The sequence below is a fragment of the Heptranchias perlo genome, chromosome 6 (genome assembly GCF_035084215.1).
Source record: "Heptranchias perlo isolate sHepPer1 chromosome 6, sHepPer1.hap1, whole genome shotgun sequence".
Taxonomy (NCBI): domain Eukaryota; kingdom Metazoa; phylum Chordata; class Chondrichthyes; order Hexanchiformes; family Hexanchidae; genus Heptranchias; species Heptranchias perlo.
Window position 1 is genome coordinate 99,416,721 of NC_090330.1, and position 12,512 is coordinate 99,429,232.

Genomic DNA, 12,512 nt, shown 5'->3' on the forward strand with positions numbered 1-12,512 from the left:
GAGCAGCCTTCCCCCTGGGCTGCTCCATGCTGTAATTTGTTCCATTGGTTGCAGCATCAGTCAGTGGAGGACTGCCCCTTTAAACAGAGCGCCTCCAGCTGACAGATCGTACTGCGCATGCGCAGCCCGCCCGACGCGCAGACCAGCAGCCACGGACACCGGAGGAGCAGGTAATTGATTCCTATTAGTGTGTTGCCTGCTACGATCGCGCGGGCAACCCACTAATTTCACCGAGCGTGTTGACCACGCTCCCGAAACCCAACCCGCCGGAAACCCGCAGGCCTGCTAAAATCAGGCCCTTTACCTCTCCACTTCCCTCTTCTTTCTTAAGACCCTCCTTAAAACCCACCTCTGTTCTTCCTATAGAGCAACATTTAGCCTCCTGTCAAATCCAAACTAAATTTGAAGTTGATAAAGATGTTCCATCCTCCAGGTCAATGCCTGACTGCAGTTTTCCATTCTTCCATATTGAAGAAAACCAATATAGGAGCCTAAACACTATTTGGTTTGTTTTCACTAAATTGTCCAACAGTATGTGCAAGGTCATCCTTCGTTATCTTGTCCAAAGCACCATTCTTTATGTCTGAGCCTAGACAGCGAAGGATAGATTTTCTGCTGTGGGTTCAGATTGCTCCTGAATGTCTAGAACCAAGTGCAAAGCTCAGCAGAAGTGGAATTGAAGCACATCTTTGGTTTACCAGGACTTCTACCTGCCACAAAGGTGTGTCCCTGACCTCAGACAATTTTCTGGCCTTGGCCTCCACCAAGCATTCCCCTTTAATGGGGGCCTCAGAGGCCAGCCACAGCGTCGCACTGCTAATGGCCACTCTGATGGCAGAAAAGATTTTAATTTTCTTTTGAAAGGTATAAGTAGGAAAGGTGCTTAAGCCGACGAGCAATCAAATGCATTAGCTTTAGGGCCATTTAAATTGTGAATGAGCTCTTCGCTGCCCCCACCGACACTACATACCAGGGATAATTAGGCATTCCTTGCACCCAGTGTGGCTATGGTGCAAATATCATTTAACTATTACATATTTTGGAATGTACTTCCATTATTTAATATAATTACTTATTTACATAGAATTACATAGAATTTACAGCACAGAAATAGGCCATTCATCCCAACTAGTCCATGCCAGTGTTTATGCTCCACACTAGCCTCCTCCCTCTCTACTTCATCTAAGCCTATCAGCATATCCTTCTATTCCTTTCTCCCTCATGTACGTACCTAGCTTCCCCTTAAATACATCTATGCTATTTGCCTCAACTGGTCCATGTGATAGCAAGTTCCACATTCCAACTACTCTCCGGGTAAAGAAGTTTCTTCTGAATTCCTTACTGGATTTATTAGTGACTATTTTATATTTATGTCCCCTAGTTTTGGACACCCCCACAAGTAGAAACATCTTCTTTATGTCTACCCCATCAAACCCTTTCATAATTTTAAAGACTTCCATTAAGCCACTCCTCAGCCTTCTCTTTTCTAGAAAACAAATGTGTAAATCTGATTCTATTTTGGTTTAAATTTAGTTGGGAACTTTTAAAATATATACCTATACATTTGGTCATTTGTTCCTTGCTCTTCAAGATAGTGCTATCAGTGGGAGGACAGAATGTTTCAACATTCATCAGCATCAAGTGCTCCCAGATCAGGTACAGCACAGCCCGATACAGAGAAAAAAACCTTCCATCTTCCCTGACAATTAGTTGTTGCACTAGTGTGAATGTTTTGGTTTCTTACCTCAACCATGCTTATGGATCTCTTCAAATGACATTGCTAATTCGTGTGGAGAAATTGGATTTCTGTTGGCCAGTTCATATAGACAGCTTGCAATGGGAGAACACTTGTCCCATTTTTTCAGGTTATATTCAAATCCAGATGTTAGAAGTAAAAGATCACATCAGGCTAGATTTTTCTAACCAGTAATGGTTAATGGGCAAAATATGTATTGTCACCAGATCTCATAATTATACATCCTAATGATGTTCTGATAAGGGTTAGAACTTTGGTAATTTCCTTTAACACTGCCGATATACTGAAGGTAAATAATGCAGCTTTCCCATGACCTCATGATACTGTACATTATCTGTTAAGAATTTAAATGAGCAGAGTAAACTTTTGAGATTTCTAAATGAATTTTCATGGGGAAATGATAATATAAGGATCATTCAATGATGTGTTGATGTTGCTGACCTTCTTGTGCGTAATGAAGGTTTAAAATAGAATTAGGTAAACAGGAAGGCAGCAGTATGCCATTAAAAGCAGTAATGTTTTTTTTTGGAAGGAAATTATTTGGAGGAAGTTTGTAACTCTGTTGTTCATAGTGGTAAGATTTATCTGTAAAGCCATTAGACGACTCCTAGGAAAACTGAACTGTAACAGGATTATGTCCGTGCTTCTTTTGGGTACAATCCAGATAAGGGCCTCAATTTTGAAATAGTGGCGGGTTGGCAGCAGTGGGTGGGGGGGGTGTGTTGAAGGTGCGCGTGCCAAACCCGAATTAAGAAAAAACTTATCTTTTCCGACGCAATCACAAGGTAATTGATGGTGATTCAAGTTGTTTTGGGGTTTCAAACCCGGCAGCCAGCCAAATTGACAGGCTGGCTGACGACAGGAGCTGCAACGCCGAGGTGGGAGGGGGGGGGAAGAGAAAGAGAGAGAGCGAGTCGTCATCTGACGCTGGAACAGAGAGTGCAGGGCGCTAAAGATCGGGACGGGGGAGAGGGGAAGATCGGGGGGGGGGGGGGGGGGAAGAGAGGAGCAGATCGGAGAGAGACATTGTGAGGGGGAGAGGGAGAGATCGGAGAGGGAGATATCGGACATCAGAGCAGGGTGGAAAGTTAGGTATATTTTGTTTTTTTAACTTTGTGCAGTGGTTTTTTATTTAATTTACTTTGTTCATTATTGCCTGCTCCGGCCCTTCACCAGGCGTGAATCGGAAGCCGTGGGAAAGCCGCCCAGGTAAGTTTAAAATCGGTTTAACTATCTACGACGTCAGAAATAAAGTACCTTAAGTATCTCAATGAGGTACATTTGGTTCTTTGAGTATTATCCCACCAGCTTTAATTGCCGGTGGGACTTCCGTATTTGTGAGGCGCGTGTACATACAGGCCCGTCTGTGGGAAACCCGGAAGTCGGCGGGTTGGGGCCGGCTTCCTCACCCGCTCGGGATTTCCCTGATTTTCGGAGCCCCCACCCTCGCCCCCAACGCACCCGCAATTTTCTTTGAAAATCGGGGCCAAGGTCTCTGGGAAATAAAAACATTCTTCTGACTACTATGCCAATAAAATATTAATAAATGGGGATAAGTAATTGGATGAATTTAGATTTAAGAGCACAATGATGTAGTGTGGTCTGATTGGTCAATTGCTCTGGTTGCTATATGTAACATTGCAATCATGCTGCTGAAGCTTTCCTCTTTGGTATTTCTTGCACAATCTTAAGTGCATTCTTAATCCTGCCACTTCTTGCTCCTTGACTTTCTGCTTGCTTCCCTTGCTTTAATTTTTTAAGTGTCAGCTTGGCTCAGTGAAAAAATTCTTGCCTTTGAATCAGAAAGTCAGGGGTTCAAACCCACTCTAGGATTTAAGCACATAATCTAGGCTGACACTCCTGTGCAGTGTTGATTGAGTGGTCCTTTGTTAGAGGTGCGGCCTTTCAGATGAGATGTTAAACAAAGGTCTCGTTTGCCTGTTCAGGTGGATGTAAAAGATTCCGTGGCACTATTTGAAGAAGAGCAGGGGAGTTCTACCAATCTCCAGGCCAATATTCATTCACAGATTAACTGGTCATATATCTCATTGTTGTTTCTGGGACTTTGCTGCTTGCAAATTGGCTGCCACGTTTGCCTATGGTGACTATACTTCAAAAGTAATTAATTGGCTGTGAAGCACTTTGGGTTGTCCTGAGAATGTGAAAGTTGCTATATAAATGATAGTTCTTTCTTTATCACTCTTTTTTTCTGACAATTTATTTGCTGCTTTCTCTCTCTTCATTTCTGAACTTTTACTTTTGCAATTCCAAACAGTGGGGGGAATAAATAAAGCAATTAAGATACTGATTTATATTACCAAATCAGCGATGTTCAAATTCCCAGAAGTCACATTGAAGATATAGAGTGATCTGATCAGGTTACATCTAAAATACTTCATTCAGTGCTGGCCATCTTGACATAAAAGAGGCATCAGAGATAGGGTAAAGGTCAACAATGAGGCTAATCTCTGGTGTTAGGGAAATGAGGTATGTCTGCTAGGGCTCTTCAGCCTTGAGAAGAGATGTCCCAGAGTGGACCTTGTAGAGATATGTGATGTACTTAGCAGAGTGGCAAAAGTAAATCTGGAGTGATACTTTCAGATACACCAAGGTCGCAGGATAATACATCACTGGTTCAAGGTTCACAAGGGCAAATTTAAGCAAATACCAGAAAGCATTTCTTTATGCAAAGGCTGATCAATAGCTGGAATAGGTTGCCAGGAAACGTGCTTGAACCACGGACACTGAACTGAGTTAGAAAAGAAAATAGGAAACACAGGAGGAATCTTTTTTTTTTACTAAAGGGGTGATATGTATGTGGAACAGATTACTGGCACGGTTAGTTGAACAAGAAACTTTGATGAGTTCCAGGAATGAACTAGACAGGTTTTTGTCAACAAATGGGATTTAGGGTTATTAGAATTGCATCAAGGCAGCACTGCGGATGGGTGGACTAGATGGACTGAAAGTCTTCTCCTGCCTAAAGCTGTTATTATGTTACTAAGTTACTAAGGAACAGTCAAATGCTATAATGAGCATACGATAGGATGGTAACCTGGATGGATGAGATCAAATGGGCTGAAGGGCCTTCTTCATTATAATTTATCTCATAATCTCCTCTGCTTGGAGTGATTGTATCATTTTTTTAGGATAATCAGAGATATTCTCAGAGACAATATATAATTCTTCAACTAATCTTAACCACCCTTTTAATTGAAGGAAGTCTATTTTCTTCAATTTAAAGCTTACTACGAATTCCATCAAGTAAGTGGTTGGGACGACCCCCCCAAAACCTGTAAATTAGTATGGTTTGCTGTTTTCCTGCACAAGTCTGTGTGAACCATTTTTTTTCTGCTAAACGTAGGAATTTTGCAAGTGTTGTGAGAACTTGCCTACTTTTTCCAAATGCTACATGCAGCAAGAGACTGCTGTATGTTTGGCTCCAAACCATAAATGACAAAACCTTTTGGATGGCCTGGGATTTTTATTATTCATGTGATAGAAAACTACCACTAGCTCCATCTGATCACAATGTCAGATAATCTTAATCAACTATCTGAGAAACCAAGGAAAGAAATTGAAAATGGAAATCCATAGCACACAAGCTTTAATTTTATGCAAAATACTTCACTTTGGATGATATTAGATTTGGCAGTGATCCCAGAAAGTGAGATGGATAAAACACCATACTGTAAACTATTTCAATGATTACATCAGTCACTATTGTGTGGAACATCAAACAATCAAACTACAACTTTAATATTCAGTGATTGAACATACAACATTTCTAGGCCAGTACCAGTTTTTTGGAGTTTAATCTGGAATATTGTTATGCACTTTATCATCACTCCCTAAACAGTTGCCTCATTGATTGTTGTGAACAGATGGAGCTAACAGCGGTTTTCTATCACATACAATACACTTAGGCCAAGGGGAGATTACAGATCGGTGTTGGAGAGGCTGCAAAGGAATCAGCTCTTCTGGACTCTTCTAACAGTCTTGTCATATTGGGCTATAATGTGCAGGAGGTCAAGTTCATTACAGGTATCTCTGTTGCATTCAACCCATTGCCTGTGGGGGTCCCACTAAATTCTAAAATGGGACATTTCATCTGTTGCCTTTTACCTATCTGGAGACAAGTGGAAGGAATGATTGTGGAAGGTATCTATTGGAGAGAATTATGTATTCCCTTTATCTATCTTAGGCAAAATGTATTTGCATATGCTGTCTCTTTTTTGAAGTATTGCATACAGAAGAGAGCAGACTACAAGTCTTTGTGTTATCAGTTGACGTTTTGGATCTGCTCTGGGGCTGGGCTTGTTGGTGTTGGAGTTCTAAAGGGCTCCATATTTCTCCCTCCCATATCGTATAGTGGAGGGGTCTGCCCTTAGTGCTGACTGGGCTGTAATTGCCCCTTCTCATATTATTGTCCATTTTCTTCTGATTTCTATCCTCTTAGGATAGATGAGCACTAGTGTGCACCAAATACCTATTCCCTCTTGCTATCCTGAAAACCATGCCGACCTTTTCTAGGGTAAATTCCATGGTGGGAATTTTCGACTTTGCCACCTGAGTCGGCCTGGGCAGTAACTTGTTGGAGCAGATCACTTGCCTGTTGTGACCACAATACGATAAAAGGGAGTATGAGGAAAAACATTCAAAAAACATCAAAAGGAACAGTAAAGGGCAATTAGGGATGGGCAATAAATGCTGGCCTTGCCAGCGACACCCACATCCCATGAACAAATAAAAAAAAAGGTATATCAGTAAAAAGAGAACTGTTAAAAGCGAGGTGATACCCCTAAAAGGAGAGGATTGTCAATTTGTAAATGATCAAAAAATGGTGGAGGTATTTATTAAGTACTTTGCATCGGTGTTTACTAATAGAAGAATATCAGAGAGAAGGAATCCTGAAGTGGTTGAAAGCGAGATGAGCAATATTATGACAGATAAAAGGAAAATTTTAGATAAGTTGATTAGGTTAAGAAATACAAAGTGCCAGCGATACATCCTAGGAACATAAGGGAGATAAGGGAGGAAATTGCCAAGGCCCTAGAAATTATATTTAGACAGACTACCCAATTCGAACAAGACATGCTGAGAAATACTTTTCAAAAAATTAACAACATTTCGTTATTTGTCACTTCAATTCAAAAAGAGCTGCCAATCAAACATAGACAAATAAAACCCATATGATGCTTGTAGTTCATTTGACTGGTTTGGTCTCTGCTGCAAATACCTGGCCAGATGTGAGTATCTATATTCTGGTTTTATTACATTAAAAAGATGAGCTTTTTTTTGTGTGTCTGCTGGTTTTTAACCCCATATGTAGCATGAAAGAAAGAAAAGCTAATCACCTGATACACTTACCGATATGTTATTGAAATTCTTGCAGAGGGCACATGTTTCCTGTCCACAAACCTTACTTCCTATTGTTATCTTCAGCGAAATAAAAGAATGTTTTTTTTGCAAAACCAAATTGACAGAAGTCCTTCAATTTTGCTGCGTGTCCATAAAAGGACATATATAGAGGCCAGTCAGCCTAATGTTGGTAGTGGGGAAACTTCTAGAGACCATAATCCAGGACAAAATTAATTGTCACTTGGAAAGGCATAGGTTGATATATGACTGCCAGCATGGATTTGTTAAAGGCTAATCATGTCTGACAAACTTGTTTGAGTTCTTTGATGAAGTAACAGAGAGGGTTGATGAGGGTAGTATGGTTGATGTTGCGTATCTGAACTTTCAAAAGGCATTTGATAAAGTATTATATAATGGACTTGTTAGCAAAATTGAAGCCATGAGATTAAAGGGGCAATGGCAGCATGGATACAAAATTGGCTAAGGGACAGAAAGCAGAGAGTAGTGGTGAATGGTTGTTTTTCAGATTGGAGGGAAGTATACGGTGGTGTCCCAAGGGGTCAGTATCAGGACCACTGCTCTTTTTGATATATATTAATGACCTGGACTTGGGTATACAGAGCATAATTTCAAAGTTTGCAGATGACATGAAACTTGGAAATGTAGTAAACAATGAAAAGGATGGTAACAGATTTCAGGAGGACAGAGACAGACTGGTGAAAAAGGGCAGATATATTTGTGAAATTTAATGCAGAGAAGTGTGAAGTGATGCATTTTGGAAGGAAGAATGAAGATGGGCAATATAAACTAAATGGTACAATTTTAAAGGGGGTGCAGGAACAGAGAGACCTGGGGGTTTAAGTACACAAATCTTTGAAGGTGGCAGGACAAGTTGATAGGGCTCTTAAAAAGCATATGGGATCCTTGACTTTATAAATAGAGGCATAGAGTACAAAAGCAAGGAAGTTATGCTAAACCTTTATAAATCGCTGGTTAGGTCTAATTGGAGTATTATGTCCAATTCTTGGAACCACACTTTAGGAAGGATGTCATGGACTTGGAGAGGGTGCAGAGGAGATTTACTAGAATGGTACCAGGGATGAGGGACTTCTGTTATGTGGAGAGATTAGAGAAGCTGGGATTGTTCTCTTTAGAGCAGGGAAGGTTAAGGGGAGATCTGATAGAGGTGTTCAAAATCTTGAGGGGTTTTGATAGACTACATAGGGAGAAACACTGGGAAGAGGGTCGGTAACCGGAGTTACAGAGATTTAAGGTAATTGGCAAAAGGACCAAAAGGGAGATGACAAAAAAAAAATTACGCGGCGAGTTGTTATGCTGTGGAATGCACTGCCTGAAAGGGCAGTGGAAGCAGATTCAATAGTAACTTTCAAAAGGGAATTAGATAAATACTTGAAAAAGAAAAATTTGCAGGGCTCTGGGGAAAGAGCAGGGGAGTGGAACTAATTAGATAGCTCTTTCAAAGAACTGGCACAGGCACAATGAGCCGAATGGCCTCCCTCTGTGCTGTAAGAATCTATGATTCTATGATAAGTGGAACTTTGAAAATTTTGGGCTCACTAAAAAATTCTTGTAATTCCAAGTATCCATTATTTGACTTATGTTACGCTACCTCATAAGAACAAAAAAAGGAAAGATTATAGGGTCAATACTGCAATATTTGATCCCCAAGGAGCTATTGTGTTTTGGGCACCAATGCCCAGTATTATTAGGTGCTAATTTCTGTCCAGCACCCATTTTGCATCACACTTTATAATAGAAGCACTTATTGCATGATTATAGGCCACAAAAATGCAAATGAGGCCATAGGTTCATCACATATTCAAAGTGCCTGAGCAGTGCTCCAAATATCAACACCCATATGAAATTAATGTTGCACAAGAGGCATGGTCACCGTACTATGTCCTTTAAAGTGGAATAATCAGAGTAGAATTTCTGAGTCCATGCCCATAAGGAGTTACCTCATTCAGTACCAATGGAAATCAGTAATTCATGGGTGAGGCCTTGAAAATTCCATCCTATCTTTTTTTACTCATAGTGAAAAGCTGCTCTGTTTGTTTCCATCAATTTGAGTGCTTCTTTGCTCTTCCTCACCTGCTGCCAGGTTTGGTGAACAGATGAGACAGCATTCACTCTTTCAGCCACCTCCATCCATGCTGCTTGGGTTCTGGCCTTCACTGGAGAGTGGCCCTGTACTCCACAAAGGACCACCCTTCTTTATAGGACCACCTGCAGCAGGACCTCCAAAGCTACTTCACTGAACGGAGCAATTCTAACATGGGCCCTTGCTACAACTATTTGTCACCTTTTCACTAGAACAGCAGCTTTAAGAGTAACCAGCAGCCATGTAAGAGCAGTTGGCACTGAATAACCCACCCTGTGACTTTAGTGCACCCTCACTGTGTCACGCACTGTGTGCTATGAGCACTGGGATAAAAAGCCAATGATCTGACCTTGCACTATGGTGTGAGAACAGTTCATTGTGCGACAGGTACATGCGACACCCAAAGAGGTGCTGGACCTGCATTATCGCTGAACCAATATATAATTAAAAAGGACCAAAAGCTGGCAGTGAGCTTAAGACAATAAATTAGCCTTGGTGTTCTGAAATTCCACAGTTTACGATGTCATAAGCACTGTTTCTGAATTTTTATTTTGTTGTCCAGTGTGTTATATATAGCAATATAATGCATCTGTCTGTCTTCTCAAATCAGTAAAGTATAAGGTTAAATATTGGTTTCTTATACCAGTTGAGTGAACATGTTCACCTATTGTGCCATATCAGTATAAAATGTGGTTACCCAGGTCATGCCACTGACTGTTTAGCTACAGTTTCTCAGAATACTACTGTCTTAGTTAGGGTAGGCATGAGTTTACTGGATCATTCTTGTGACAGAGGATATCTTCTGATTTCTAGAATCAGGGAGTATCCTCATCAGTTCTATGAGCACTGACGATTAAAAGATGAGCCAGTTCAAGTCACTAGTATACTTTTTGAGGAGCATTCATGAATTTGACAGGTTTATTTTTGATTGCAATGGATTACTGAAGATACATTACTGTGCTGTAACAGCATGGCTCAGTTTTAGAGCTTTTTCTGAAGCTGCAATAGATATTGTGTGAAAAAACCCCAGCACAAATTGCCATAAATTTAAAAGAGAGGGAAAAAATTGTTCTCATAAATCAAGAATGAATTATGCCAGCACATTCTGTCTGCAGTCCAGAATATGCATATTTGACAAAATAAGCATTCACTTTACAAAGTAATCCTTATCCCTACCTTGAGGGAGAATATTCAAGAAGTGTTCATTTTGCAAGGGAAGTACATTTTCACTTGAGACACAGCATATTTATATGATATGGCCATGTGCCCAAGGTTAGTAAGTTCCCAGGAAATGCAGCTGCATCCGAGTAAATGTTTATTTATGTATGACTGCATTTTAGATGCCAAAGTGAAACTTTCAATAACAAGGCAAATTTTACCAGTGATACTGAATGGTTCTGCTCTGCTCAGACTTATCTCAAATATATGTTATTTTATTTAAATCGAATTTAAATATTGCTGAATTGCAAATACAGCACATCTTCAGTATATAAAAGCTAGTATTAGAGTCAAGTAAAAAGTGCTATATTTTTTGTCAGCTTTACAGTAAATATGCTACTTAATACAAATAATAATTCATATTTAATTGCTTAATTTAATTTGAAAAATAAATTGCCTAGTTGCATGCAGTATGCACGTCCCCCAGGGCTATGTAGTGATTTGAACAAGAGACAGGCAATAAAGGAAGGCAGCATCCAAAATAATGCATGCAACTTTGATTAATTGCTAGTGTAAAAGGGCTTTCCAGTCAAGTTAAGGCTACATTTCTCTGCACACTGCACTGTAAAAATCAACAATACATACAAAATAATGGGGGTCCTTGAAAGAAAAAAAACAAAATCAAAACTCAAAATCATTCCATTCTGGGTTCAGGTTTTGGATCTCAAAATTCTAATGGTTTGGTAGGGTAAAAATTTGGCAGATCTATCTGGGGGAGTTGGAATTTGGAACATAGCCTGGGGCTATCAGATTTAAGCCCTATTTAAGTCCTGCCTTAAATTCCACCAGAGAAAGATGGAGGAAGATGCACCCACCCTAGCAAGAATACAACCATATGAATAGAGGGTTTAGGACTGGATGGCATCACCCATCCTAAATTCTGTTATTTCCACTCTAGGAACTGTCTATCTAAGATATGTCACAATAAAACCGAGATCATTTAGATCAGCAGCTTAGGAGGGCTAATGTTGGATTCTTAAAGGTGAATTATCGTGCTTCATTGTGATAATATGTAGTCAATTCATTACTTTGAAGTAGTTAGAATCATAGAAATTTACGGCACAGAAGGAGGCCATTTGGCCCATCGTGTCTGCGCTAGCCAAAAAAGAGCTATCCGGCCTAATCCCACTTTCCAGCTCTTGGTCTGTAGCCTTGTAGGTCACGGCACTTCAAGTGCACATCCAGGTACTTTTTCAATGTAATGAGGGTTTCTGCCTCTGCCACCCTTTCAGGCAGTGAGTTCCAGACCCCCACCACCTTCTGTGTGAAAAAAAAATCTCCTCATAGCTAAAGTTCTCCAGTTCTGGCAACACCCTCATAAATCTCCTCTGTACCCTCTCTAGTGCAATCGCATCTTTCCTGTAGTGTGGTGACCAGAACTGTACGCAGTACTCTAGCTGTGGCCTAACTAGTGTTTTATACAGTTCTATCATAACCTCCCTGCTCTTATATTCTATGCCTTGGTTAATAAAGGAAAGTATGCCTTCTTAACCACCTTATCTACCTGTCCTGCTACCTTCAGGGATCTGTGGACATGCACTCCAAGGTCCCTCTATTCCTCTACTCTTCTCAGTATCCTACCATTTATTGTGTATTCCATTGCCTTGTTTGCCCTCCCCAAATGCATTACCTCACACTTCTCTGGATTTAATTCCTTTCGCCACTTTTCTGCCCACTTGACCAGCCCATTGATATCTTCTTGCAGTCTACAGCTTTTTTCCTGACTATAAACCACATGGCCAACTTTTGTATCATCTGCAAACTTCTTAATCATGTTTTTTTGTATTACTTTTTCCATTTTTATTTGGGCCTCCCATTTTCATTTGGAAGTTTCCCTCAAGACAATATCTTGCTTAGGGAATTTCCTTAAAATATACTGTTAGCCTGCAGTAAAGAAAGAACTTGGATTTATATCAAGTCTTTCATGACCTCCGGATGTCCCAAAGCACCTTACAGCCAATAAAGAACTTTTGAAGTGTAATCACTGTTGTAATGTAGGAAATACAGCAGCCAATTTGCGCAAAGCAAGGTCCCACAAACAGCAATGTGATAATG

The 12,512-nt window shown here is 40.3% G+C and overlaps 1 long non-coding RNA gene across 1 annotated transcript in view; it reads left to right on the forward strand.

Moving 5' to 3' along the window:
• Positions 1–2,490: 2,490 nt before the first annotated feature.
• Positions 2,491–12,512, forward strand: part of LOC137322582 (uncharacterized) — a 103,505-nt gene continuing 93,483 nt past the window's right edge. The window contains exons 1-2 of the long non-coding RNA XR_010963190.1: positions 2,491–2,541; positions 2,933–2,965. This is a non-coding gene — a long non-coding RNA (uncharacterized lncRNA). The remainder of the gene's footprint in view (positions 2,542–2,932; positions 2,966–12,512) is intronic.